This window comes from Heloderma suspectum, chromosome 1, assembly GCF_057233095.1.
Source record: "Heloderma suspectum isolate Gila_16-S chromosome 1, 16-S_ref, whole genome shotgun sequence".
NCBI classification, from domain to species: Eukaryota; Metazoa; Chordata; class Lepidosauria; order Squamata; family Helodermatidae; genus Heloderma; species Heloderma suspectum.
In genome coordinates this window covers 176,884,201-176,911,940 of record NC_139458.1, presented here as the reverse complement: position 1 = coordinate 176,911,940, position 27,740 = coordinate 176,884,201, and the positions used below count along the sequence as shown (strand labels likewise).

At 41.6% G+C, this 27,740-nt stretch overlaps 2 long non-coding RNA genes across 3 annotated transcripts in view; one reads left to right on the top strand and one right to left on the bottom strand.

Annotated features, from left to right (window-relative positions):
* Positions 1–525: 525 nt before the first annotated feature.
* Positions 526–27,740, bottom strand: part of LOC146358427 (uncharacterized) — a 30,916-nt gene continuing 3,701 nt past the window's right edge. The window contains exons 3-5 of one of the 2 annotated variants that reach the window (XR_014784478.1): positions 11,994–12,189; positions 11,058–11,235; positions 526–1,491 (exon numbers count right to left, since the gene is read on the bottom strand). This is a non-coding gene — a long non-coding RNA (uncharacterized LOC146358427). Of the gene's footprint in view, positions 1,492–11,057; positions 11,236–11,961; positions 12,190–27,740 lie in introns of those variants that run through there. The other variant, XR_014784476.1, reaches the window with a different exon arrangement.
* On the top strand, positions 20,473–25,983 carry LOC146358428 (uncharacterized). The gene is made up of 3 exons (XR_014784479.1): positions 20,473–20,970; positions 22,170–22,256; positions 22,438–25,983. It is a non-coding gene; the product is annotated as an uncharacterized LOC146358428 (long non-coding RNA).

Sequence of the window (27,740 nt, the reverse complement as noted above, 5' to 3'; positions counted from 1 at the left end):
GCAGGACCTCACTGAACCCAGGGGCATACAACGGGGTGAACCCATAGTTACATAGGAAGCTGCCTTACATGGGGTCAGTCCACTGTTCCATCTAGCCCAGTGTTACCGATACTGACTGGCCAAGGCTTTCAGGAAGGAGTTTTTCCATCCCTACCTGGAAATGCTGGGGATTGAACCTGGGACCTTCTGCGCACAAAGCAGGTGCTCAACCACTGAGCGACATCCTTTTCTTATGGTGGGCATGCTTCAGACCTTCTTAAGGGCTTTAATATCTCCAGCCCACAGTTTGGCAATCACTGCTATAAAGAATCCTGGGCATATTCGCCCCAAGTAAGCAATTAAAGGCTCGATGAAGAGAACTCTTGATTATTCTTCTACAGAAAAAAAGCCTCTATCACTGAAGGCTTTGCTATCGATAGAAATGTTGCTGTAAAAGTCACATATAAAGAGGCTGGGATAGTTACACAGATTTACACAGATTATAAAGCAGAAGTTTCCAGACAGTTAAATGATACTGCTTTTTTACAGGCCTTTAATTTATAATCCCACATGTGAAGGCAAAAACAGAAGCTTACTTGGAAATCAACACAGCATTCCAATTATGATAGATCATTAAACAGGACATTTCATATCTGATTGGAAGAATACCTAATTAAAATACTCTGCAGTACACTTTACACAAATTCTAGGGAAAATATACAATTATTTACAATGTGTAGGTGTCATTTTTAAAGCCATCAGCTCATTTTATTGAAGTTCTTAAATTATACACCTGCAAAAATGCATACATCACAAAAGGAATATTTTAAAGATATACCACAGATATTTCAAATGAAAAAATATATCCTCCACATTGGGTACAAATAAATATGGATGAAATGTGCAAATGTTCAGTTACTGCCTGAATTTAAATTAATATTTTCCTCTTACCAAGAATTAGCCAACCAATTCCACACCCCCCCCCACCAAATTATTTACTGTTTTGCTAATTCAGCTACTTGATATTGGTGGATCGGCATATAGTAGAGAATACTGGACACTGAATGTTGGGGAACAAAGTGAAATGTAATCCAGTGGTGCTTCCAGATGAGGCTTTTATAGCACTATTGGCCTGCCTCATTCACAGAATTTTACAGAGGCTCCAGGCAACATAATCTTCCACGAATAACCCTCCTGTGTTTTCCCATTGTTTCTTCCATGATTTTCCATACCACAGAAAAACCTACACAGGCTTTCAGGGTTATCTCATAGTGTTTCCTAACCTTCTGTGCTGCTTTTCTGAAGTTTCTTTAGTTGATTATATTTTTTAAAAATTGTGTGTGTGTGTGTGTGTGTGTGTGTGTGTATGTTTGCTACTACTTTACTGTATTGTATATGCCACTGTATATTTCTTCCTGCTTTCTGTATATTGTTCTTTTGATTTCTTTACATTCCTTTTATTGTTTTTATTTTTCTTTATTTGATGTTAGCTGCTTTGGTGTGCATTTTTTCCTAAAAGAAAAGCAAAAGCAAAATGTTTAAAAGAAAATAATTAAATTAAAAAATGGATCAAGTTGTTTACACAAGCCAAAATTTTGGATTAGATCTGATAATTTCCATTATTTTTGCAGTATACCTGACTGTTCATCCTTCATCTTTGTTAAACAAACAATTAACTACATTAATTAATTTGGCTTTTAATAAAGACAAATCTTCATTTTCAAATCAGTGTATATGTTATTGAGCTGGTTGTTTAACTATTTTTCAGCTCTTTTCCAGGTATTAGGCACTGGTGTACTAAAATGTTCATAGAGGCAAGGAAACAAGCTAGCCTTTTGTTTTGGGATGATGTGTAATACATCTACACTAGTTTTATACACTGGCAAATATGTATACCTTTGTAAGTCCATCATTGTTGCAGGATGGGGATTTGTTGCATAGGTGTCTCCAAGAGTGGCACTTTCAGGCTCTGCATGAATGTGCATGAATAAGCATTTCAGTCCCCTTCATGGATCACTGCCTTGTTGTGGAGAAGGGGTTTGCATAACTCAGTGAAGCCATAAGCTATGCCGTGCAGGGCCACCCAAGATGGACAGGTCATGGCAGAGAGTTCTGACAAAATGTGGTCCACTGGAGAAGGAAATGGCAACCCACTCCAGTCTTCTTGCCAAGAAAATTCCATGGAACGTATCACAAGGCTAAAAGATGTGATGCCGGAAGATGAGCCCCTCAGGTCGGAAGGTGTCCAAAATGCTACTGGGGAAGAGCAGAGGGAATTTCCAAATAGCGCCAGAAAGAGTGAAGCGGCTGGGCCAAAGACGAAAGAACACTCAACTGTGGATATGTCTGGTGGTGAAAAGAAAGTCTGATGCTGTAAAGAACAATATTGCTTAGGAACCTGGAATGTAAGATCAATGAATCAAGGTAAGCTGGAGGTGGTCAAACATGAGATGGCAAGATTGAACATCGACATCTTGGGAATCAGCGAACTAAAATGGACAAGCATGGGCGAATTTAATTCAGGTGACCATGATATCTACTACTGTGGGCAAGAATCCCTTAGAAGAAATGGAGTAGCACTCATAGTCAACAAAAGGGTGGGAAAAGCAGTACTGGGGTACAATCTCAAAAACAATAGAATGATCTCAGTATGAATCCAAGGCAAACCATTCCACATCACAGTAATTCAAGTCTTTGCCCCAACCACTGAGGCCGAAGAAGCTGAGGTTGATCAGTTCTATGAAGACCTACAACACCTTCTAGAACTAACACCAAAAAAAGATGTCCTCCACATCATAGGGGATTGGAATGCTAAAGTAGGAAGTCAAGAAATCACCGGGATAACAGGCAAGCATGGCCTTGGTGTACAAAATGAAGCAGGGCAAAGGCTAATAGAGTTTTGCCAAGAGAACACGCTGATCATAGAAACATTCTTTTCCAACAGCACAAGAGGCGACTCTACACATGGACATCACCAGATGGTCAATATCAAAATCAGATTGATTATGTACTTTCCAGCCAAAGATGGAGAAGCTCCATATAGTCAGTAAAAACAAGACCTGGAGCTGACTGTGGCTCAGATAAGCTGCTTGTTGCAAAATTTCGGCTTAAATTTAAGAACGTAGGGAAAACCACTAAACATTCAGATATGACCTAAATCATGTTGTTGTTGTTGTTGTTCAGTCATTCAGTCGTGTCCGACTCTTCGTGACCCCATGGACCATAGCACGCCAGGCCTTCCTGTCCTGCGCTCTCTCCAGGAGCGTGCTCAAGTTCATATTCATTGCATCGGTGATGCTATCTAGCCATCTCATCCTCTGCCGTCCCCTTCTCCTTTTGCCTTCAGTCTTTCCCAGCATCAGAGTATTTTCCAGGGAGTTTTCTCTTTGCATTAGGTGGCCAAAATATTTGAGCTTCAGCTTCAGTATCTGTCCTTCCAATGAGCACTCAGGGTTGATTTCCTTTAGGATTGACTGATTGGACCTCCTTGCAGTCCAGGGGACTCATAAGAGTCTTCTCCAGCACCACAGTTCGAAAGCATCAATTCTTTGGCGCTCAGCCTTCCTTATAGTCCAGCTCTCACAGCCACACGTTACTACTGGGAAAACCATAGCTTTGATTAGACGGACCTTTGTCGGCAAGGTGATGTCTCTGCTTCTTACTATGCTGTCTAGGTTTGCCATAGCTTTCACCCCAAGGAGCAAGCGTCTTTTAATTTCATGGCTACAGTCACCGTCTGCAGTGATCTTGGAGCCCAAGAAAATAAAATCTGTCACTGCTTCCATTTCTTCCCCTTCCATATGCCAGGAAGTGATGGGGCCAGATGTCATGATCTTAGTTTTTTTAATGTTGAGTTTCAAACCAGCTTTTGCACTCTCCTCTTTCACCCTCAACAAGAGGATCTTTAGATCCTCTTTGCTTTCTGCCATTAGGGTGGTATCATCTGCGTATCTGAGGTTGTTGATAATTCTCCCAGCAATCTTAATTCCAACCTGTGATTCATCCAACCCGGCGTTTCTCATGATGTACTCTGCATATAAGTTAAATAAGCAGGGAGACAATATACAGCCTTGTCGTATTCCTTTCCCAATTTTGAACCAATTGGTTGTTCCATGTCTGGTTCTTACTGTTGCTTCTTGACCTTTGTACAGGTTTCTCAGGAGACAGGTAAGGTGGTCTGGTACTCCCATCTCTTTCAGAATTTGCCACAGTTTGTTGTGATCCACACAATCAAAGGCTTTAGCGTAGTCAATGAAGCAGAAATAGACGTTTTTCAGGAATGCTCTTGCTTTCTCAAGAGGCTGAAGGTCAGTCAAACAGAGGCGATGAAACCCAGGCCTACAAGAAGAAGAAGAGAAGAGTGGTAGTAGTGGGAGACTCCTTGCTGCGTGGGATCGAGACCCAAGTATGTCGCGAAGACCCGTGGACTCGCCAGGTATGTTGTCTCCGGGGAGGTCAGATTAGAGTCGTGACTGAAAGGTTGCCTGCACTCATAAAGCCCACTGACAGGTATCCCTTTCTTCTCATCCATGTGGGAACAAATGATACCACCAAGCGGAGCTACGAAGAGATCACGTCAGACTTTGAAGCTTTGGGAAGGAAACTCAAGAACTTTGGGGCCCAGATAGTTTTCTCATCCATCCTTCCAGTAGTTAGAAGAGGGATAGAAAGGGAACAAAAAATACTCCGGGTGAATGACTGGCTACGAAGGTGGTGCCGACGAGAGAGATTTGGATTCTGGGACCACGGGCTATACTTCCTGGAAGATGGGCTTTTGGCAAGGGACGGGTTGCACCTCACAAAGGATGGGAAGAATGTGTTTGGCCACAGCATGAAGAACTTCATCAGGAGGGATTTAAACTGAATCCTACGGGGAAGGGAGATGTAATGTTGGGGGTAACAATGGATGTAGGCGCATGCACTGCAATGGAGAGAACAGCTCTGATAGCGTCCAATAATAGTCTTCAGACACATGTAGGAAGAAAGCCAGACTATGAAGCACATGGTCTTCGATGTCTATATACTAATGCCCAGAGTATGGGAAACAAACAGAACGAACTTGAACTCTTAATACAAGAGGGAAATTATGACCTGATAGGTATAACTGAGACTTGGTGGGATGACTCTCATGACTGGAATACAGCAATTGAAGGATATAACTTGTTCAAAAAGAACAGGAGGAACAGAAAGGGAGGTGGGGTTGCACTGTATGTGAAAAATACATATCTCTGCACAGAAATACAGGAGGAGGAGCTTGGTAGCCCCATTGAGAGCATCTGGGTTGAAATAAATGGAGCAAAGAATAAAAGGAACCTGGTGGTCGGAGTCTACTACCGGCCACCCAATCAAGGAGAAGACAAGGATGAAACTTTTGAAAAGCAAATAGCCAATGTTTTAAGGAAGCATGATGTAGTAGTAATGGGGGACTTCAATTTCCCCGATATTTGTTGGGAGACAAATTCTGCAAAACATGGCCCCTCCAGGAAATTCCTGACTTGTATGGCGGATAACTTCCTCCTACAGAAAGTAGAGGAAGGAACTAGAGGATCGTCTATCCTTGACTTGATCCTAACCAACAGAGATGACTTAGTGGATAAAGTAGCAGTTACAGGAACTCTGGGGGAAAGCGACCATGTTGTACTTGAGTTTCTGGTTCTAAGGGAAGCAAAAGCCGAGTGTAGTCAAACGCGTACTCTGGATTTTAGGAAAGCTGATTTTAATAAACTCAGAACAATGATCAGTAAGGTCCCATGGCAAGTGACGCTAACGAGAAAAGGAGTCCAAGATGGGTGGGAGCTTTTAAAAAAGATAATTCTCAAGGCACAATCACAAACAATTCCAACAAGAAGAAAAGGTGGAAGACAACAGAAGAAGCCAATGTGGCTTCACAAAAAGCTTAGGGATGACCTGAAAACAAAAAAGGACACATATAGGAAGTGGAAAGAAGGCCAAGTAACAAAGGAAGAGTGCAGGCAGATAGCACAGAATTGCAGGGATGGCATCAGGAAGGCTAAAGCTGAGAATGAGCTGAGGTTAGCAAGGGATGCTAAAAACAACAAAAAGGCTTTCTTCAGCTACATGCATAGTAAAAGGCAGAGGAAAGAAATGGTGGTTCAGCTATTAAATAAGGATGGCGAAACGATAACAGATGACAAAGGCAGAGGTGCTCAATTCCTACTTTGGCTCAGTCTTCTCCCAAAAGAGGGTCTATGACTCCTCTGGCAAATGCCAAGTACAGGCTGAAGGGGCAGGACTGCAGCTTGAGATCAATAGGCATATGGTCAAGGAACACCTAATTACTTTGAATGAGTTCAAATCTCCAGGGCCAGATGAACTGCATCCTAGAGTAATAAAGGAACTGGCAGAAGAACTCTCAGAACCGCTGTCTATTCTCTTTGAGAAATCATGGAGGACGGGGGAAGTGCCAGATGACTGGAGGAGGGCTAATGTTGTCCCTATCTTCAAAAAGGGCAAAAAGGAGGAACCTGGGAACTACAGACCAGTCAGTCTGACATCCATCTCTGGGAAAATTCTGGAGCAGATGATAAAGCAATCCATCTGGAAGCACCTTGACAACAATGCCATGATTACTCAAAGCCAACATGTATTTGTCAAGAACAAGTCCTGCCAGACAAATCTGATCTCATTTTTTGATCAAGTAACCTCCCTTGTGGACCGTGGGAATGCTGTAGACATCATATACCTCGACTTCAGCAAAGCTTTCGACAAAGTGCTCCATGATATCCTGATGAGCAAACTAGCTCAAAGTGGGCTAGATGAAACAACAATCCGGTGGATCCACAGTTGGCTACAGAATCGGACTCAAAGAGTGCTTATCATGGGACCTTCTCAAACTGGGGAGAGGTAACGAGTGGGGTACCGCAGGGCTCAGTCCTGGGCCCAGTGCTCTTCAACATTTTTATTAATGACTTGGAGGAGGAGGAGGTGCAGGGAATGCTGATCAGATTTGCAGATGACACCAAATTGGGCGGGATAGCGAATACTTTGGAAGACAGAAACAAAATTAAAAGTGATCTGGACAGACTGGAGCGCTGGGCAGAAAACAACAGAATGACATTTAATAGGGATAAATGCCCACTTCTGTACCTAGGAAAAAGAAACCAAATGCACAGTTACAAGATGGGGGATACGCGGCTCAACCACACTACAAGCGAGAAGGATCTTGGAATTGTTGTCGATCATAAGCTGAAGATGAGCCAACAATGTGATGTGGCTGTAAAAAAGGCAAATGCTCTTTTGGGCTGCATTAATAGAAGCATAGCTTCCAAATCCCGGGAAGTACTAGTTCCCCTCTACTCAGCACTGGTTAGGCCTCATCTGGAGTACTGTGTCCAGTTCTGGGCACCACACTTGAAGAAGGATGCAGACAAACTGGAGAGGGTTCAGAGGAGGGCAACAAAGATGATGAGGGGACTGGAAACAAAGCCCTATGAAGAGAGACTGAAAGAACTGGGCATGTTTAGCCTTGAGAAGAGAAGACTGAGGGAAGATATGATAGCACTCTTCAAGTACTTGAAAGGTTGTCACAGAGAAGAAGGCCAGGATCTCTTCTTGATCATCCCAGAGTGCAGGACACGGAATAATGGGCTCAAGTTACAGGAAGCCAGATTCCGGCTGAACATCAGGAAAAACTTCCTGACTAAGAGCAATACGACAATGGAACCAATTACCTGGGGAGGTGGTGTGGGCTCTCCCAGACTGGAGGCCTTCAAGACGAGGCTGGACAGCCATTTGTCAGGGATGCTCTGACTTGGATTCCTGCATTGAGCAGGGGGTTGGACTTGATGGCCTTGTAGGCTCCTTCCAACCCTACTATTCTATGATTCTATGATTCTCCATGATCCAGCGAAAGTTGGCGATTTGATCTCTAGTTCCTCTGCCTCTTCGAAACCCAGCTTGTACTTCCGGTAGTTCTCGGTTCACATGCTGCTGAAGCCTAGCTTGTAGGATTTTGAGCATAACCTTGCTGACATGTGAAATGAGCGCAATTGTATGGTAGTTTGAACACTCTTTGGCGTTGCCCTTTTTTGGAACTGGAATATAAACTGAGACCTAAATCATATCCCTTATGAATATACAGTGGAGGTGAGGAATAGATTTAAGGGATTAGACCTGATAGACAGAGTGCCTGAGGAACTATGGACGGACGTCTGTAACATTGTTCAGGAGGCAGCAACTCAATCCATCCCAAAGAAAAAGAAATGCAAGAAAGCAAAGTGGCTGTCTGAGGAGGCTTGACAAGTAGCTGAGGAAAGAAGGGAAGCGAAAAGCAAGGGAGAAAGGGAAAGATATGTCCAACTGAATGCAGAGTTCCAGAGAATAGCAAGGAGAGACAAGAAGGCCTTCTTAAATGACCAATGCAAAGAAATCGAGGAAAACAACAGAATGGGAAAGACGAGAGATCTTTTCAAGAAAATCGGAGATCTCAAGGGAACGTTTTGTGCAAAGATGGGCATGATAAAGGACAAAGAAGGCAGGGACCTAACAGAAGCAAATGAGATTAAGAAGAGGTGGCAAGAATACACAGAAGAACTATACAGGAAAGATCTGAATGTCCCTGATAGCCATGATAGTGCGCTCACTGAACTTGAGCCGGACATCCTAGAGAGTGAAGTCAAGTGGGCCTTAAGAAGCATTACTAACAACAAAGCTAGCGGAGATGACAGTATTCCAGTGGAGCTATTTAAAATCCTAAAAGATGATGCTGTTAAAGTGCTGCATTCAATATGCCAACAAATCTGGAACACTCAACAGTGGCCACAAGACTGGAAAAGGTCAGTTTACATTCCAATTCCAAAGAAGGGCAACGCCAAAGAGTGTTCAAACTACCGCACAATTGCGCTCATTTCACATGCCAGCAAGATTATGCTCAAAATCCTACAAGCTAGGCTTCAGCAGCATGTGAACCGAGAACTACCGGAAGTACAAGCTGGGTTTCGAAGAGGCAGAGGAACTAGAGATCAAATCGTCAACATTCGCTGCATCATGGAGAAAGCAAGAGAATTCCAGAAAAAGTCTATTTCTGCTTCATTGACTACGCTAAAGCCTTTCATTGTGTGGATCACAACAAACTGTGGCAAATTCTGAAAGAGATGGGAGTACCAAACCACCTCACCTGTCTCCTGAGAAACCTGTACGAGGGACAAGTAGCAACAGTAAGAACCAGACATGGAACAACCGATTGGTTCAAAATTGGGAAAGGAGTATGACAAGGCTGTATATTGTCGCCCTGCTTATTTAACTTATATGCAGAGTACATCATGAGAAACACCAGGTTGGATGAATCACAGGTCGGACTTAAGATTGCCAGGAGAATTATCAACAACCTCAGATACGCAGACGATACCACCCTAATGGCAGAAAGCGAAGAGGATCTCAAGAGCCTCTTGTTGGATGAATCACAGGTTGACTGAACAACAACAACAACAACAACAACAACAACAAGCATTTCAGTAGAAGGTCCTTCCAAGGTACCGCTGAGGTCAGTATATTGAATATGCATGAGGATTTCTGCAATGAGAAACACGGGACAAAATCCACAGACTAGGCAAGGGGGCGGAGCATGGAAAACTAGGAGATCAGAGCAAGGGAGATTATAGAAAATACTTGGTAGGTTGAAATACATGAGTTAAAATAGAAGCAATAGATCTTTGGTATCTCAGGCTAAAATGCAGAGGGTCCCTGCAAAGTTATATAGGGAAGGGATTACAAGCCAATCAGACCTACTACTCCTGCTCATTCCTTTCCTTTTTAGCTTCCCAGATGGGCCCAGAAAATTTGATGGAGAGGAAAACTGAGACCAGAGCATATAAAAAGGGTGCAGAGCCTCAGGCCCAGAGGACAAATCCTGCCCACAGGGGCCCCAGTTCGCCCCTGCAGGGTTTCTTAAATGGCCACACCCCACATCCCTAGCTCTATTGTCTTTTCCCCAACCACCAATTGTTTGGTGGTTTCTCGGCTTTTGGGTAGTTTTCCCCACATTTTACAAAGTTCATATACCTCTCTAAGGCTTAGTTACGGGCAGTAAGAGCTTTAAGCTGAAATACACTGGTATTTTTTGTAGTTTGGCTCTCCTTTTGCCTTTGGTCACACCCCCTTTGCCTTCAGCCCACCCACCACAGCCTTCTGGAATGGAATTTGGTCCTTGGGACCCTTGGTGTGTAAGCAAGAAGAATCTTCTTTTTTCATCTACTCCACTAATTTCCCCCCACCCACCAATTTCAGCTTTCCTGTTTGCTTTGAGGGGTGGACAAGCATGAACCACATGCCCCAGAATGTGTGTTCTGAAGCACATGCTGCCACCATGCTTTCATCCTGATTGGCTTCCTGTGTCGATAGAGAATGGAGCCCTATCCTCTGTATTATGGAGGTGATTGTTCGATGCGTTCTGCATCATAGTTTGCTAGGCAGCCAATAACTAAACCAGGAGTGAATGGACTGTGATTTCAATCAGTGAGCAAAACGTGAATGGTATTTGTTCAGAGTAAGTACTGCTTTTTGTTTCAGATTATATGATTTGCAAAGCAAGTGTGATGGAATTTAACTTCCAGTATGTTAACAGAAGCCTAATTAGGAATAATATGGTCTTAGTTTGAATAATATGGGCTAATTATAATTGGCTACCATAAAAAATAACAACAGATTTGATTTTGCTTTCTAATGATCTTGACTATTGAAATTTTGTGATAAGGAAACGAATGCATTCACATTTGCTTATTGTATCAATAGAGTCTAATTTTGTTGGCTCTTCTATTGAATTATCTGATAAATGTAACAACCAGTTTTGATTTAGTGCCATTCATTTTTTTCATTTATTAAAGTTCTTTGGTCTGAAGAGCAATATGTTTGTTTTCACTAATAGTATTAAATAGGAATCAATTTTCATATCATCATTCATCTGTTTTTTCATATTGAATAGCCAGAACTCATTTAACTGAAGTATAACAGATGTGAACTGAAGTTCTTGCTTAATTCTGCATACATTTTTTAATGCTCACAACCATCAGAATTGCCCGTTGGTGGCAATATTTGCTGTTGAAACAAATTACATTACTTACAATGCTTCTGCATGGGGCTTCATTGGACACGGTGCATCCATTCTTCCCAAGTCGCCTGATCTGGGATGAGCGTGCATGGCATCTGCGTTTCTCTACACATTAGAATGTTTCCGTAACTGACTGGTGTGGTCTGGATTCAGGCCAACTCCTCCCAAATGGATGATCAGTTCTATAAAATCTGACAGCACCAGCTATCTTTTACACAAGTAGGGGCACAAAGATGCAAAGTACACATGCTGAACCCTCTGCTGCATATGTGTATCACTCAATACACATATGATGCACCAAGCTGAATGAATCCTAATAGCGATGTATTGTGGCCTTTCAGCTGCTAGGCACTGTTCATGTGTTTGCAGTCCCAAGCAGAGGGCAAAATTAGGGAGCTTCTAATTCCTGATGAGCCAAAAGAGATGTCTTTAGGGAGAGTCAGACAAAGGCTGAGGGATTTGTGACTTGGCTGAAGTAGAAGCATCTTTACTCTGTTCGAGGATCTGATGCAGGATTAGCAGCTGTGCTATCTGCTTATAGAACATTGCTTCCCTCCACGGTGCTGTATTTTTATATTTGCAATTAAAGCAAATATTTCAAGGTATCCAGTGGTCCCTCATCCATATGAAATAAAATCCTATAGAGCTGCCACTGGACTTCTCACTACTCAGGAAATGTGAGCAAGCACATAGAATATGACAAAATAGAATACAACCTGCCTGTAAAACCAGCATATTTTTTGCTATCTACAGTGACAACTTAAAATGTATAAACTTGTCTTCTGTACAGTACATCATTTTCAGCTTAGATCTCCCATTTCAAAGAATTAGAAATAATTAACTTCTTTAAGTAGAAGTCCTTCTGATTCTGCATTCAAATAAAGTTTTATTAAAGGATAGAAAAACAATATTTTAATAACTGTTTTCAATAATTTAATTCTGTACATACATTCTCTAAGGAAATTCCTTTTTTTCCTAGATAGGATCCCATGATAAAGGATCGAGGATGCTTCCAGATGAGGTTTTTATTGTGTCATCCCACTGTTTTATTCACAGAACTTTACAGAAGATCCAGACATCATCCTCCATTTGTAGCCCTCTCCTGTTTCCCCACTTCTATCCTTTTTCTCACCAGAAAAACAAATCTGTTAAGGAAGAAAAGACAGAATAGCTGCACAATGCCTTTTGATTATTAGCGATAAGATTAGTCCATCTGGAACCACTCTGATTCTCCTAGCCATTTACAAACCTAGCTTTTATTACCTCTAAATGACACCTATATTAAATACAATGTGCCACTTCAGACCTAATGATACTGGCTTACTTAACTATGGTTTAGCAAGCCAGGAATGAGTGTCAGGCTCCTCCCTTGCCTCCTCCCTTGGCATGCTGGCTTTGGTATTCAGTCGAGGTCCATTTAATAGAGAGTTCCTTATTACATCTGAAACAGGGAACTCTAATTTAATGACAGGACCTTAAACCAGGAATAAACTGTGGTTTAAGATCCTTGTTAGTTAACTGACGTTAAATCAGAGTTCAGCCAACCTTAAATCAAGCCAGGATAGCTATCTCATACAAAAGAGGTTTTCACAGCGTCACAATCAATACAAGCTTTTTAAAAAGTCTCCAAACTATTTGCAGATCAAAATGTGTTGCCCATACCTGGAGATCTCACACAAGCCCCCTTCATGTGCTTTGACACCAAAGACATATGTGCCAGATAGTCCCACCCCAGACATCTATGCATGACTATGGATGTGGATGTCTGCATAGTTGAAACCTACGTGAATAGATGTTTATACAGGTAGGCTTCCACATCCTGTGTGATCATTCAATGCATGGATGGTGGGGGTAGGGCTAATCTGTGTGCATGATGTCAAGGGTGGGGCCAGTTGTGTGGCCCCATAGTCTCTTCAGCACATGGAGCCCCATTGATGCAAGTAACTTGTAAAGGGGACCACTGTGAATCTTTCTTCAATAAGTTAATATTATTAAACACTCTCCACCTTTTGGGGCAAGAAGTTCCAGGGCCAGCACTCCCCACTTTTCTACATGAGGCATTTATTGTGCACTTGTGATTCCTTACTCATGGTTGTTTATGGGTTCTTTAGACAATGTCATGATCTTCCAGTTTCACTTTGTGATTTTTAAGAGCACTTTCCCAGGGTTTTTTTTAGAGTGGGGAAAATGGAGTATTATTTCTGAAAGCAGAAGAACTAGTGTATTTCCACTATTCCGCTATAGCACAGTGCGACCTAAGGGTTATGTAGCAGAAAACCAGGAAAGGAAAAGCTCTTTGTGTAGAACTCAGATCTCAATTCTGCAATGAAACCAAAGTAGACACAACGATTAACAGCCTCATGTAGAAAAACTCTTAGTTTCCTTTGGAGGTGAGATCATTGGAGACATTCATGCCCCTCCTGCCATTAAAGCACAATCATCAACCAGTTATTTGTGAGCCACAGAGTATATTGCCCAATTCACATATTTGTTTTTGAGGTGGTAAAGTCTATGTGTCATGAGTTTACCCTATCATTTTCACAGGGGGAGGCATTTGTGTGATGGAGCTGACTTCTCAGCAGAACTGTCACTTTCACTTCCTCTACTGTAGGCTGATGGAATTGTTTAAAAACATATGGAGGTTACAAACATATTTTTAAAAACATATGGGATTGAATCCAGCATCTGCCTTCCATTGATGGAAGGGCTTCTCTTATGGAAGGTGCCTTTGCCCAGTCTTTGGGTATTCTCCCCTTCCTTCACACACATCACAGCTCTCCCCATTCAGCAGGTTTCCCCAACCCTCTGTATATATGGAGTGGCTGCTGTGGGAAGGAGGGGATGGGGAAGTCCATTTACGCCAGCCCAGTTGCACACATCTATATATGGATCCAACTTGTGGAGGGGAGAGGCAGAAGGCACAATCCCCCACCCCACCCCCAGGTTCATTTCTACCCCAAATAAATGTTTGTACAGGCCTCTGGATCTTTTTTTCTCACCATTTGGAAACCATTGCATGCAAATGCTAGCCAACATGAAGACAATGTGTTAAAGAAACTGTGTACAATGAGATAATAATGATAAACCACTTTTATATGAACAGTGCTATGAAAATAGATAATTTAAAAAATCAACACTCATTTCATATAACCCATGGTAACCACAAATATATATTTTAAAAGGTGCAGAGGAAATGTAACATTCCATACATGTGTCATATCCTATAACTAGTATTGCACCTGCCATCTGAAGGCATGTAAAGTACCAATTTGTAATTAATTCTAGAGGGGTGTGTGTGAAGAAATGCCCTCTATATAACTACTGTTGTTATGTAATGTTTACTTTGTGTGGCTACCGCGAGGCAAAAATGTATCTGAGTAGGCCTGATGCCTTGTTCTGTTACTGCCAAAGGCCTGTGTAGTAGTTGCTCAGTGATATTCTGAGTAGGGAAACAGACAATCCTTGAATGGGGGCCTGGATCAGGTAAATTCAGTTCTGATTGGCTGGGGATTCTAGCTAGGTAGAAAAGAGTGGTTGGGAAATAGCAGGTAAGGTATGATAGTTGAGAGAGTCGGTCTGTGGTAGTCAGAGAGGAAGGAAGTCTGGTGGTTGGTGTGTGCTGTTTTGGAAGGACTATGAGAAAGCTGAGGAGAAAGTAAATAGCTAAGGCCTGGATATTAAGCTATTCCTTCTCTGTGGGATAACCATACATGGCTGGTGAAGGTAGGTAGGGAGCAGATGGCTGTATTATGCCACGAGGCTGCCCTAAGATTTCACCAGGAGGTTAAACAAGCAGGTATTAAAAACCCAGATAAAGTGTCCAAGCAGCCAGAAATACAGCAGGAGGAGCTTTGATGTCAGAGGAAGACTTGACGCAAGAGCTGGACCTGGTTGTGAGTGTATTTGGCTGGGGTGGAAGTTTAGGGAATTTGGTCAGAGGTAAATGAAGCCATTAAGAGGCTTGTAGCAGCAACAGTGTCTCTTGAGTCCTTAAGAATTGTCACGAAGCAGTCTGTTGAAAACCCCACTGTAAATATTAGTATTCCCTTATGTACAAAATATCCCTTTAATAAATTACTTGTTTGAATGGTTCATCTTATCTCTAGTGCTGGTGCCTTAAGCCTCTTATACCATCTACTAGGAGGTTTTAAAGTATTCTAACAGAATTGGTGGCAGCAGAAAAGGGTCATCTTGGGGAACCGAGTTATAGTGGCAAAGAGTTCCTTAGGCCCTGAAAAACATGCATTTGCTATAAATAAAAAAACCAATAGGTGGGATTGCCCAGTGAAGGAGCAGTTTCCCCGTAGGTGGTGGCAGTACTGGGGAGAGGAAATCCCCCATAAGGGGGGAGTATTGTTTTTGGATAACTGAAATTTAAGGAAAGGATCAAAATGGATAATTAAACATACTTCCAGGCTATAATTAAACAGTTTAATCCTGTGTAAATATTATTCAAGTATATTAAGATGGATTTTGGGGAAGTTAGATTTTTCAGGCCAGACGATATCAACTTTCCTTGCTATATAGGGCATAAGACTCCTGCTGGTTTCTATTCAGAACCACTGGCTTGTTATTCACCTTTGGAAAAGTCACAAACTCCCAATCTTTTCACCACCCTTCAATTGAAAACTGGCAAGCTTGCACCTGCAGGGAGCTTACAATGACTTTTCTTTTTTTTCAAGTGAATGGACTGCACCTTAAGAATTATCATAATTTGTTTACCAGGATACATTTTCCATGAATAGCTTTTGGGGCATCAAGATAGATAAGAGAAACATGCACGCACGCACACACAGTGTTAATATCCCCTTTCAGATGTATTACAGTTGGCTTGGTAAGCATTTCCGGAAATTTGCAGGATCCATTTGCTGTTTGAATTGCTTGGCATCTACTGAAAATAACCTGCTCACAAAGTTACATTATCAACAGGAAAATATGAAATAAGAGAGAAAACAGTCAGAGAACATGAAAAGAGTGTATAAGGTATTGGACTCTTTAAATATAATAGCTTTCATTCTGTCTAGGCTAGACTACTCAAGTGACTGCCTAGCATCCAGCACAATGTCATCAGGCAGACCCATGGTCACCATCTTTTTTACACCGTTCTATTTTGAGTCATAATCAGGTATGACTTCTTATATGCCAGATTACATTTTTTATTAGTTTTTAGGCCCCAAAGTCCCTGTGCACACCATGTCTCTAATCCTGCAATCATTGTAAACATCTCTAACTCCCTTTATTTCAATGGTTATTGAGCCCTAAATTATTGTGCTATTGCAGTCTTGTCCCACTTGTGGGCTTCCTATCGGGGCATCTGGCTGGCCACTGGGCAAACAGTGCTGGACTAGATAGGTTTTTGGACTGATCCAGCACAGTTCTTACGTTCTTAACATTAGAGATTGCCCCCTTTTCTGTGTCCCACCATTTCCCTATGTCCCAGTGAGTCTATTATGCAAACTATATGGACACTCAAAAAACTACTTTTTGTGGCTGTTCAAAACTGTGGAGCTCCCTTCTCTTTGAGGTTCGTTAAAGCCGAAACATGATCATTTTCCAAGACCTGGCAATGGAATTTTTGCTGGTTGATAGGGACTCTGCTTTAAACTGGCTACATTATACCTTTCTTTTGTGTAAAAATCCTCTCTCTTTTGAAACACAATATTTGTTTGTTTACTTATAACAGTGATATACACCCATCAACAAAATATTCTCTGGGCAGTTCACAAATAAAAGTTAAAACCATGAAGTATAAAAATAAAACATAAGACATAAAATCTAAAACAGTTAAAACAGTACCAGAATAAAACTAGGAACACAAACAATAGTGCAAAGAATGCTCAAAGGACTAAAAATAAAACACACCTGGAGAAGGGCTTTTGAAGACAATATGGTCCAGGCAGGTACATATGTGAGGAGACAATCTTTCACGTAACCTGGCCCAAAGCCATTTAGAGCTTTAAAGCTTAATACCAGTCCTTTGAATTGGGACCAGAAATGACCAGGAGACAGTGTCAGCCAGTCCCCGTTAATATTACCTGCACATGCTGTGTGGGAAGATCAAATATTTTCAGCGTTTCCTGCTAAGAAATGGAGGCATGGTGCTGATGGACCTTCATGTTCACAAGCAAACATGAAGGGGAAGATAACATTGGTTGTGTTTTTTGGTGCTGGTGATCATGTAAAGCAGGGGTGGGCAACTAGCGGCCCTAGGCGTAATTCCAAAAGCATGCTATCAGTTCAGGCCTCTGGTGAGAGCCATCTTTCTCTTCCCTGGGAGCCTGCTGCAAGAGAGAAAATGGGGTTGCAGAAAGAGAGAGATAAGGGAGTAGCAGAAAAAGGGATGACTCGCACAATTTTGGCTCTGGTCCTGCCCAGAACTGGCTTTGGCCTTGTTGACTGCTGACACGTGGCCCTTGACAGGCTACTTACAAGATATCCACAAAGGAATGCAGCCTTCGACTGAAAAAAGCTTGCCTACCCTTGATGTAAACACTCAAAATCCCCTTTTCTGCTTCCAACTATGGACATTCTCATTTTTTGTCACTCTGCCAGCTACCTAGCAGAAGCCTTTATGATAATGCAATAAATCTCAATATTACACATGTATACATGTCTACTCAGAAGTAATCCCCACTGAGTTCAACAGGACTTAATCTTAAGTAAGTGTGTATAGGATTGCAGCCTTAATGGCTACATGGAGTATTTCAGACCTGACTCTCATGACTAAACTAGTATGGAACAAACTGGTGAGTTGGGGGTATCCTGCATGGTAAATAGTAATCATCATCCATTATCATCATCAATATCTGTATCTGGGCACACAGCGAAGCAATCACGGAACCTCTTCATAGGAATTGGACCCAGTTCTTCATGCTGATATACACTAAGGCTGAACAGTTGGTGTGATTATTCTCTGTTTGGTTCTGCTTGTAAGTACTAATATTCATTGCCAATCTTTTGTGAGGCTTAATTTCACTCATTTTATTTAACTTGTGGAGAAACTTCAATAGTGTTCTGCAATTGATGTAGCAGCTCAGCTTCTTGCATATATATATATATATATATATATATTTACATATCTTTGTCGTGACTAACATTGTGTGAGATAGAATATTTCAAGTGTCTTGAGATGACGTGGGGGCGGGGAAGAGTTCACTAACAATACACACGTGTGCATCAAGGATTATAATCGATGAATGATATATCATAATGGCACCTGATGAAGTGGACTATAGTTCACAAAAGTTTATGTCAGGATAAATGTTGGGCCACAAGACCCTTTGTTTTTGCTGCTACCCTTTGTTTTTGCTGCAAAGCAGACTTGGGGGGCATGAAGAGGAATAAAAATGGTTGTGCGTGTAGACTTCCACTCATGCAACATTGGATTTTTTTCCCCATACACAAACATAAACAATTTGAAATACTGGTCCTGTAATGGAGTAGTTCCTGCCAATACTTGCAATTCCCTTCTGTTTCTCCCTAAAGGCATATCAGTGTGCATCAACAGTTTTCAAAATCTTGGTTCTCCTATATACTACTATCAGGCTTTCAGAGCAAAGAGATATACTTAGAATATGCCAACATTTGTTAATAATTTTTAAAAGCTGCATTCATATTATGAAAGTAAAAGCTACTGTCTAGCCTATAAGAACAACTTGCTTTTCCTTTCGTTCTTATTAGATGAGATGAACCTGCCCAGAAAGGAGGGGACTATCAGAAGGCAGTTAAGATTAAAAAGTGATAAGAGGGATGTGGGCTACCGCTTTTGAAGATAAGCAGTGTTTAATGCCTGAAAGAAGAGATACTGGTTTTCAAGACTATCTTTGCCTTGGGTGTGATCACAGATGAATTGGGCTGGCTGTAATTTACCCAGTAGTAAGGGAAATGTACTCATAGAATCATAGAATAGTAGGGTTGGAAGGGGCCTACAAGACCATCAAGTCCAACCCACTGCTCAATGCAGGAATCCAAGTCAGAGCATCCCTGACAGATGGCTGTCCAGCCTCGTCTTGAACTCAGTTCATGCTCAAGTGTTTTATGTGTTGCCTGAGCCCTGGCATTTAAAGCAGGAAAGCAATTCTTGTGGAGGTTTTGGCACTGCATGATCACCTGCTGCATATAATGTTGGAGGGACTCAGCCCATGAGTCACTTAACCTGAACTTGAAGGTTAATATGTACCTGAGTCATGTGGGGGGGGGGATCTCTGGGAGATCTGATTGCCTTTTCCTTGTCTCCTTCCCCTACTCTCTATTCTCTCTTCCTCCTGCAAGGGATGCTGACCATGACAATGACCTCAGCCAGTTTACCTTGAGATGTAAGCTTGTTATATCCCCAGTAAAATCTGTTCCTAACCCACCAGTCGCATGTGTTTTGTCTACATCTGTGGCAGGGAGCTGATTCAGACTTCATTTAAAACTCTATTTGAGAGGGGATCATATATATGCTCCTCTCAAATAAACTGAGATCCAAAAATCATTCTCTCATATATACATTATATGTGTGTGTGTGTGTGTGTGTGTGTAAAACACACGTTAGCAACATGAAATGTACTCTTGGCCATGGAAGCTCACTGGGTGACTTTGGGCCAGTCACAGACTCTCAGCCCAACCTACCTCACAGGGTTGTTGTTGTGAGGATAAAAGGGAGAGGAGGATCATGTAAGCCGCCTTGGGTTCCTTGCAAGAGGAAAAAAGGCGGGGTATAAATGCAATAAATAAATAAATAAATAAATAAATTCGGGCAAGACCTTCCTGATGGGCCCCCTTCCCTCATATATGTGAGTCTACCTTCTCACGGCCATTGTCACCAGCCGCTATTGCTCCTCGCCCTCTTTCTGCTCATTGCTACCACTTGCCCACTTGACAGACCAGTTATTTATTTATTAAATTTTTTAATCGCCCATCTGGCCGGTCACCCAGCTAGCAAGCAGGCAGTGGCAGCTACTGCTCCCCCTTTTCACCACCACCCTTGACTGGGCCAGCGCAAGAAGCAGGTGAACAAGCAGGTTGCAATGGTGACGAGGAACAAGTCCGGGGGGCTCTTGCCCTGCTGCGGCTGTGGGTTCTCAGCAGGTGCCCAACCATGCCTACCATTTGAGTCCTGGCCATATAAGAGGGTCTTCCCTTCACACCCTTCAAGCAGCCTTGGACTGGGGAAGAATTGGCACTGGCAGAGGGCAAATCTGTAAATGTGGTTCTGAGGTTATTCCGTAACCTGACGAAGTGGGAAGAGGCTAGGTCCTGCTAGTTTTAATCGGCCTTTAAAAACGATATTCAGCGCGGCCTGAGAAGAGACTGGGGAGGTCCCAGGAGCGGGGTGCGAGCGAGCGAGCGAGCGAGCCAGAGCGCCCTCGCAAGAGTTTCGTTTCTGGCGGGAAAGCAGGGAACGGGGGAAGCCCTGCAGGGCCGGGGCTGGCGCCGAGCCAGGCGCAGTCCCGGGGTGGCGCGCGCGCGCGCGCGCCCGCTCCTACCCCAAAGCCATTGTTTCCTTTCCTGGCGGCGTCAACGGAAACTCCCCCCGCCCGCTCCCGCTGCCCGGGCTGAGCTGAGCTGGGCCGGGCTATTTATACAGCTTGGCGCTGCCGTCACGGAGAGCGGCTTCGCTGACGGGGGAGCTGACGCTCTTGGCTGCCGGAGCCGAGCGCGCGGCGTCGCTGGGGCGGCTACAATGGACGCTCTGTGCGCGGCGACCTCGGGGCTCGGAAGGAAGGAAGGAGGGGAAAGGAGGACCCCCGCGCCGCATCCCGAGTCTGGCGACGGAGAAGACGCGGCCCGCCGCCCCCTGGGGTGGCCGCCGGCCCCTCGGGCGAGGCGCTGTGCCCGGCGAGGAGCTTCGCCCGGCCGGGCGCGCGCTTAGGACAGAGGGAGCAGGCGAAGGGCGCGTATCGGCAGAAAAGCCCGGGCTCGCTGGGGGAGCCCCGGAACAGGTATTCGGGGAAGGGCGGGTGCTTGTTCGGGTCCTCCTAGATCGAGCCACAGGACACCATCTCCTCTGGCAACAGAACAGAAACTTCTCCAAGAGAACCCTGTTTCTTATGGGGAAGGGAGGAGGAGCTTCCCTCCCTTGTCCCCACCCCCAAAGGAGCCCCACTTCATCGAGATCGCGGAAGCCCTTCCCTTGGGGCGGGCGGGGGGGAGGAGGAGGGCCTTTTGTAGCCCTCCTCCTTAGTGCGAAGACTAATGAGGAAGATCCTTTTTAGGACCTGCAGTCGCGCAACGGAAGGCGCGCCCGTGTTCTTCCTGCCCTGGGCGGGTGGTTCACAAATAAATGCATTCAAATATCGTTTGTGGACCATTCCCAGGTTTTTTCTTCTTTTTCTTTCATTTCTCAATTTCCAGTAAAGCCCTCATCCGCTTTTTTAATTTTGTTTTTTAAAGTCCCCACTAGGCACCTTGCAGTCTGAATGTCTATCTAGATTCCGATAGAGTTAAGTCTTCTCTTCCTCCTCCTCCTCTTTATTTAGTTTAGGCTTGATAATAGTTTTCTGCGCAGCTGGATTTCCACTGGGTGCAGATGTTGCTAATGGCAGCTTAAGCACGGATGGGCAGATAACATATGGAATGCAACATGTTGCCATATGGTCCCTTTAGCCTTTCACCTCCAAGAATATCAATCAAATATATTCTGGGAGGAAATTTAATGACTCTGAACAAAAAGATGAATTGCTTGGTACAATTTATATTCCTTGACCTGAGACTTTATAGGACTAAGTGGATCTTGCACTCTGTCTAGTAAAGGATGTGAACTAAAATGCAGGAAGACTTCAAATGCTATAAACATCTATTTGTCAGCTGGGATCCTGGGAACTGTCAATTATGTCACATGGCCTACTCCCCCATAATATAACCTGACAGTGCGAAGAATAAATATATTCCATGTATCTATAAACATCTTATTAAAATGTCATTAACATCCCATTCCTTTTTTGTGTCTGTGCATAGAGATTCTACAATTTTCTGTGTTCCTGGAAAAGGGAAGGAGGAGAAAATACAGTAGTGCAGAACAGCAGCAAAATTTAGAAAATGGAATTGATGTTGGCAGATAGCTCTGTTGTGCTCTTGTCTAGAGCTACGTTTTCAGGGCTGTTTTGTTGTTTAGTTTTTATGCATTGATCTTATGTTTCAGAATGACAAAAATGATTTATCTGGTCTAACCATATCAGAAAGGGATGCAACTACCAGAAGCGGTTAATTGTCCTTAGAAATATGAAAGGTATGTATATACTTTGGCGAGCCAGATTTGTTCATTGGCAAATCTGTCTCCACGAGTAAAATATCTGGAGCCTGATCCCAAACGTTGCCTGTCAGTGGGTATAAGGGAGCATTCCTTAGGATCCTCTTCCTTGGGATAGCATTTTTAACGAGTGTGTTTTTGTTGCCCTTGTCTGCCACAGCTTCTATACACTGAAGTACACTGAGAAGAAAAATACTCCTCATTCATGAAGGTTTTGCAGAGCTCAGAGTTCATGGAAAGCATTTTCGCATGTCTGTGCTCAGTCAGGTTGTCGAGCTTGTAAGAGCACTACTTCTAAACGCTGCAATTCCTTGTAATCTTTGTCTCTGACATTCCGTCTAAATTAGGGAGAAAAACAGTATTTCAAGGAGACTAATGGCATTTACAATTATTCATATGGTGCTCTACGCTTCCTTCGCTTTATATTTTCAGAATATAACACAGAATATAACTCAACACATACAAGTGTAATGATTGTTTACATACTATGCAGCCTTATCACAAAATCAGTCTGATAACTTATTATAAGGAATAGTCCCAAATTTGTTCATCTTCGCAGGTTTTAGGCTTTACCAAAAAGGATATTCTTGCTTAGTACAATATGCTTATTGCAGTCAATATCCAGTACGTTTGGAGAATCAGATGCTGAATTCTGATATGAAAAACAGTTAATCCTAATGAGGAAGGGAAACTATTTTAACTTTTGAAGGCAGCTATTTGATTTCAGGAGGAAAGTGGATGAAGCTGTACTTCTAGTATATAATCAGATCTTATTTCAGAGTACTGTAACATTCAGTTTTGTGAGAGCTACTTTATTGACGTGAAATAGGTATAAGACCATTCAAAGTCTATGCTGCCTACATAAGGAACTATGGAAAGAATCATTTAACATCCAGAGATACTGATTTTAAAAGCACATAATATCTGTACATACATACTTGGATCAACAGCTTTAAACATTTACTTCCCTACCTGCTCTAAAGTTCAAGGGCCAGTCTATACTTTACAATACAGACTGAAGACATGTAATATTAGCCTGACAGCTTCTTCTCCTTTGTAAAGTATGTGCAGGAGGTGGCACTCTGTAGCAGGGAAGGAGTTACAACCCCCTCCTTGCCACCCTTCTCTGCTGCAAAACACCCTTCCAGAGTGTGCTTTGCTACGGGGAAGAGGCTTTTGGCATAAGGTTACACATAGTTGCAATGTAATATGTAGTTCAGCTATGTAAAGCATAGTTAGGTCACTCACCCATAATTTGTCTTAAAAGCCCTACTTACATTAATGGTTGTATACAGGGCTTTATTGTACAGTCCTGACCTGGATAGAGCTTTTTGTTAATTAGATTTGTTTTCTTTAAACAAAGGTAAGATTGGAATCCATTAAGTTCTTGACTACAGAACTGGCCAGTTAAAGGGATAGAAAACCATTATTGGTTGGAAATATTCTAGGAAGCTGAGGAGGGAAGTGCTCTTACTGAAACATTAGAATGAATGTATTGATATGGACCTTCTAAAATGTAGCTTCAGTGGCCCAGGAGAGTTCATCATTCATGGTTTGTATCTGCTAAAGTGTCAGAAAGTAATGCTGATGACACAATGTCATATACTTTCCATTATGAAGGAAAGCGAAGCAAACCAGGAAAGAAAAATAACAGCATGTATTGTGGATTCTAAGTGCATAAGGTTACTTGTAAGCATTACTCTGATTTCATTACAATCACAGATGCCATCTTCCTGATATTACTATTTAAGCATCCCTGCTTTTCATTTTGCTATATTAAGGCATCTACTTAATAAGTGATTAGCATCTTTTTTAAAAAACGCAGTTAAATTATTTTCCCCAATAGAACAGACTATTTTTCCATATAGTTTTTGCTTCTAAGGTTAAGATATTCGAAATCATAATTCCACACGTAACCTGTCAGATTACAAGTGTCTAGGCAACCTCCACATATAATGTTCAGAAGGGGCGGGGGTGCTTTTGCTGGACCAAGATGCAAATTGTGAAAGTGCACTTTGTAGTTAATACTTTCAACAGATGGTTAACATTTAATTAAGTTCTATGTTCAAGTATTTAGATACCAAAATGCAGAATTTTGCTACATCTATAAAACTGTTTGCATTTATTTAATGTAGGTTTCTTTTTGAAGCATAGAGGCATGAATGTTTGTTCTCCCTCTCTTTTTCACATCATTACTCTGATACTGCTTGATTAGCTCCCTCCCCAGTCATGATTGGTAATTAAAATAGGCATTAAAATTAGTCACTTAGCAATTTTGCTGTTCAATTGGCAATTAAATTACTTAATTGCAATTAAAGTCCTAATTTTAATTGGCAAAATGATAGATGTAGATTTAAGATAATATGTATAAATACTTTAATAAGTGTCTATATAAGGATTACTTAATTACTCAACTTCAAGTTTATGTTGTTAACTTCAGAACTTTAAAATGAGCAATGAAATTTTATATTAACATCTATTCTAAAGATATGGTAATTAGGTATGCAACTTACCACTATAAGGGCCCAGCTATATGTTATTTCTGTGATGTGCATATACAGCATGGGATAACCAATGTAACAGTCAGCAAGGCATGGGTCTGCGTCTTACTTGGAAGCACCACTTAAATCAGTAGACCTTACTTTGAGTAAACATTTCTAGGATATAGGTGTTAGACAAAATCTAGTAACTTTCTCATTGGAAAGAGAGTACATTACTGAAACACATCAAATGTTTGCAAATGATGGATATACAGCATCAGTATGTTGGGAGACTTTAATAGCTGCCTTTTTGTTGTTGGTTAGTATTGATACGTTACTGAGACCCAAGGACCTCAAAAGTTGCAGTTAGGATCTAAAACCAAATCCTGCAAATCTACCTTGCCTGGGGTGACCAGATGCAGAGGAAGATAGTAGCAGCTGTATCTTTAATAACTGTGTAGAACAGGAAATTTTGGCAGATGTTGTGGGGGGGAGAAAAGGTGTACCTATTGAAATTCTTCTTTCTGCAAAACTATTAAAGGTTTGGGAGCTCTTTCCTCATTTGCATCTGTACTTCCTCCTGCAAGCATGCTTTGTAAGTATTTATTTCTCACAAATAAAGCTTCAGGGAAAAGATGGGGGATAAAAACCCAGTGTAAGTTAAAAATATAGACTTGCCAGTAACAAAGAATTCAGCTTTTGGAAAACTAACACAATTCTCTGATCAGCTTTATTTTTAGAGTCCACGTCACATATATCTAAAAGTTTTTATTGGGTATAATTTCATTAGCTGCATATGTCATGCAATTCTGCTCCATACAACTTCTGTTTTGGTGTTTTTTCATAATTTTTTGAGTAGCTTAACTTGTTCAGTATTGTCCAGCTAATGCAGATAAGATTACCTGTATCAACTATACCCCATATAAATATCTACATAAGGCAGCATTTTGAAGATTGTGCTTTCATTTACAAATCTTTATAGAATCAGTTCAGATTTAATGTTAAACTAGAATGGACTGCTTGTTTATGTTGAATGATGCCAAATACATGTATTACAAATTACAAGTGGAAAGTTGCATCTTATATATTGATTCATTTATATTTGGCATGCAGATTGTCTTTAATTAGTGTAATAAGTAGTCATGTCATGTTCATTTTCACATATCCTTAATCGTGATGATTCCTATATACTACAAATAAAATCCTCTTGCCTTAATCCTAAACTCATTTATGTTTCCGTGAAATTAATGGAACAACATACTGTCAAATGTGCTTATATCTGAGTGTAAAACAGTATAGAAACTAATTTCTTACTCATTTGTGTTGTTGTGCTGTAAGGGTCACCACTATGAACAGTCAGTGTTTTATATAATACTTCTAATTTGCAAAGTGCTTAAGATTGCAATCCGATTCCCATTTATGTGCGAGTAAGCTCCATTGAACTCAGTGGGACTTCTGAGTAAACATGCATGGGGTTGTTCTGTTACACTGTATCACATTCACCTCTATAACAAGCCTTGGATTCGTCTGAGGCTGTCTGATGCTGTTACAGTGTTTTAAATTAAACAAGGCCTAGTCTGGTCAGTGTTCAGATGAAGGACTGTCCAGAGTCCCTCAGAAGCTACTCCATATTTCCCGAAGAAAGAGTATAACATAAATAAGTAAATAAATAAGCCTTAATGCTCAGTAAATGTGCCTGGAATGTGGGTGTAAATTCAGTAAAAGGCATGAAATAGTTTCCCCCCCTTTCCTAATCTTGCATTAAACACTCTGGAAAGACCTGTACTAGACTGCCAATCTATGTACAACTCTTGAAGATACATTTACATTTTTTAAAAGCAGTATGATCTTAGTTTGTCTGTCACTTATCCTTTATTTCAGTAGGAAGATATGAACAGACTTTTTCTACCCTCATTTGCTAAAAAAAGCTCTGGAAATTGATACCTTTCCACTATAGCACTCCTACCTTAGAGCCTTACAATGTCGCTGTTTTAAATTAGAAACTTTAATTGTGATCCTAGAGAACAGCGGGATCCTATGATGTGCTACCGAGACATGTGTGAAAGGTTATGAATGGATATATCAAGAACAATGCCAGCACAGCCATCTCTATACTGAAACATGACAAGAAGACTTGCCAGGATAAATGTTTTAAGAACCAGAACTGGTGTACGAGTGCGTGCGCATGCATTATTCCTAACCAGTTATTCAAGGCAATGTGTCAAAAGTAATTAAATAATTGTTTGAACAACAACAACAACAACAACATTAAAACCATAAAATAGATTGGGAACAGTGGGGAATCCAGCATTCACAGTATAACAGCAAAATAATATTTCAAAATGCCCGAGCAGACAAAGTTGTCATGACACTACTGTGTACTAGGGAGAAAGAGCTGGCTCTCAGAGAATGTAACCCATATTTACTATTTATACAATACTTTTCTGTGTTCTCAGTTGAAATTAATTGAGAAGTCACTTATTTCAGGATATACTACCAACTATTTCAGTGGTGCAAAATAAAAGCCTTGGATAATTAGATGTGAGATATCTCACCTGCCTTCACCAAAATACAAACAAGATATGTACAGGTTTATCTTCTTTGGCAAATATTCCAAGTATTACAGAACCACATTAAAAACATCACTCAGATTTTATTAGGTCATTCAAATGCACTCCTTACATTGACTGTAAAGCCGAGCCCCCTACTGCCAGGATGGTAGAAATGCAGTAAGTAATGGTTGTAATTGGCCAACTGAAGTGCTTTTAGAGAGAAAGTTTGGGGACTTAATATCTGTCCCCAGTTTGTGTTCCAAGTGACCAAGAAACAACGAAAGAAAAACCAAATTGCCTCATCTATGAAAACTTCAAGGGGGGCAGGGGGAGTAGAAGGAGCAGCCTTGAATAGGTCACATTTTGGATAATTTCAAATATAGTGGTTTTAAAATAGGGCAGCAGAATAGATTATATATATGTGTGTGTGT